Source organism: Cetorhinus maximus, unplaced genomic scaffold (genome assembly GCF_964194155.1).
Source record: "Cetorhinus maximus unplaced genomic scaffold, sCetMax3.hap1.1 HAP1_SCAFFOLD_794, whole genome shotgun sequence".
Taxonomy (NCBI): Eukaryota; Metazoa; Chordata; class Chondrichthyes; order Lamniformes; family Cetorhinidae; genus Cetorhinus; species Cetorhinus maximus.
The window spans coordinates 165,117-168,000 of NW_027596736.1; the positions used below are offsets into that span (position 1 = coordinate 165,117).

The window sequence follows — 2,884 nt, forward strand, 5'->3', positions numbered from 1 at the left end:
TCAAATGCTTTTATGTTGAAGTCTTTCCGCGGTGGGTTTTCACACTGTATAGAAACATGTTAGGTTAAAGTCTTGAAGCGATTCATATCAGTCGGTTTACAACAGTCCTTGATCTGATGTGATGCACATTTATTTTAATAAGATAAACTATGTTTCCACTTTTACACATCTGGCCAAATATTCAGGGCCTGTACCAAAGAGGATCATTTATTTCAACGGTTCATGGATGCAAAAAGTATAGAAGGGGGTTTAAGAAAGGGCATTTTGCGATGAGGTGGCCGAGAGGTTAAGGCGATGGACTGCTAATCCATTGTGCTTTGCACGCGTGGGTTTGAATCCCACCCTCGTCGTAACTTTATCAACTGTTTCCGTCTTATTCCGGTGATTTTGCAGAAGCTCTGCCTGTATTCACTGATGTGATACTCCAACCCAAGTTATGAGGCCAGCTTGCGTCGACTTTTCTTGTAAGATCTTGGATTCGATACTTCTGTTCACAATAACATGGGGATCCGACTTAGTGTCCTTTCGACATGTTATTTCCATCTCTCTCAGGGGAAACATTGGAGCAGTGGAAATATTCCGGGGACTTGGGTTCATTTCCCACCATAGTTGCTGATGGAAATTAAACTCAATAATTAAAACCTGCAATTAAACACTAATCTCAGTGGTGGTTCACCGATGTCTTCCCTGGTCTGGCCTAGGGATCAGTTTGATTCCAAACTGCCCGCTGAGAAATCTACTGATTCAAGGACAGTTTGGGATTTGTAACAAAGACTGACCTTGCGAACGACGGTCACATCCCCTGAAATAATGTTTTAAAAGGGTGAATGCGCAACTCACTGATTGGATCTTCCATCAGCCCCTGTAATGGACAGACGTGTTGAATATTAAAGCGCTTTGTGACGTCAAGAAAAATATAAATTTCAGTGAAACCGAGGCTCAAACCCACATCTGCGAACAGAAGGGAATCAGAATGTTGGCAGTTTTTACAGAGCGATATTGTTGAGCTGAATGTTCACACTGGAAGGCTGTGAAGTTCCTCATTGAAGGATGAGCCGCTGCTCCTCGAGCGAACCCTGAGCTTCATCGGAACATGGCAGGAGTCCGAGAACCGAGTGATCAGGGTGAGAGCCAGGTCGCCAGTCATTTCGTTTCACCAGCTTGACTGTGTGGATGAGTTGTTGGACTTTCTGTTAATTTACCACACATTCTTGGCTATCAGTTCTGTCGCAGGAAAATGCCACTTCAACACTTTCTGTCAAAAGTAACCCCATCCCAACTCTTACTGCCCTGAGAAACTGCCACTTAGACATGTGATGACCAGTAATTGAAGTGAGCGCTGCCTAACTTCCCTGACCGTTAATTCCTCCTGAGCTTCTTTGCTAAGTCCAATTAAAGCTGACTTTCTGCAACTCCTATAACACAGCTAAAATATGGTCAAGTTACATGAAGCTGTAACCCTTCCGTCCAACCCACCATCATCTGCCCCCACCACACGCCCCTCCTCTCACTGCTTCACCCAATTGCCACCACCCTCGCCCCCCTGCACCCCCAGCACCACCCCCCACCCCTCCCCCGCCCCCCCTCCCTCGGACCCGCAGCCACCCCCCAACTCTGCCAAGCTGAATGTTCTTTCAGACAAGCCTACATGTTGAAATCAGGCTGTGAACATTTTGACCCGATAGGGCTCTGTACACTGGGGGTCACATGGATTTCATGGTTCTGAAAGAAATCATACCTGGAAAACTGTGTTTTAAAAAGTGGGCTTTTTTTCCTTTGAGAAGAGAAGGACCAACTGCTTGATGTTGTCACGGATCAGTGCTGGGGGAGTTACTGTCGAACACTGACCCCATCTCAAGGACTGCACACCCTGTCTTTTGCCTTGATCGATTGACTTTTAATTTTTGGCAAAATTGCTCCCTTTCTAAAGAAGGTTCATAAGGGCTCGAAACGTTGACTCTGTATTTACTTCTCCCCACAGATGCTGTTAGAGCAGCTGATTTTTTGCAGCATTTTCTGTTATTGTTTCTGATTTCCAGCATCCCCATCATTTTGCTTTAATTTCCCCTATTTCTCTTTTTACTATCATGGTTTCCTATTATGAATGCGTGTGTGTATGTGTGTTTGTGAGAGAGGGAGAGCGTGTGTGTGTATATGTGTGTGTATATGTGTGTGTGTGTGTGTGTGTGTGTGACTTATGGTATCTCAAAAGATTAATTCGCATAATGTCAGATCCATACTGTACTTTTCTATTCGAAAATACCTTGTTCTATAATAAACAAACATATTTATTGTTCATCGAAATAATCCACTTTAAAACCTCTTTTATTCTCGGGAACAGTGGTGAAGGTAAATAATTGGCAATTTTGGTGAGTAAATTGAACATTTGAGCCAATGTTGTGACCTGTAGAGTACTGTGAATAGACCAAGGGCGCACTCCTCCCATCCCGCTCGTAAAAGGGTGCTCACTCAGAAACTTAGCTCCAGGTCACTGTCGACTCCTTCTATAAAGCCGATGACATATTGGGCTTCCCACTAAACATGCAGAAAACTAAGATCCGATTCCAATATGCGTGACTGAGGAAGACCCCCAGAAACGGCTGCACCCAAAGAGCTTACTGTTTCAGTGAGTCATAGAAGTGACCTTGGAGCAGGTGAAGCAGCATTTCCTGTGTTTCAATGAGAAATCCTGATCTGAATTTAAAAGGAAAGGGTAAATATTTGTAATACTCATGAGATCCATCCGCCGCATGACTGAGGCGAGCTCATTTCATAGTGACCTAATCACTGAGAGACACAGACACAAAGAAATATTAATAAACGAGAGGGAAACAATGGACTACTTGGATTCCAATTACGGTCCCCTGGTTAAAGTGAAAAAAAG

General features: G+C 44.0%; 1 non-coding gene across 1 annotated transcript; it reads left to right on the forward strand.

The window, feature by feature from the left end:
* Positions 1 to 268: 268 nt before the first annotated feature.
* On the forward strand, positions 269 to 350 carry trnas-gcu (transfer RNA serine (anticodon GCU)). Its single transcript has one exon. It is a non-coding gene; the product is annotated as a tRNA-Ser (tRNA).
* The last annotated feature ends 2,534 nt before the right edge of the window (positions 351 to 2,884 follow it).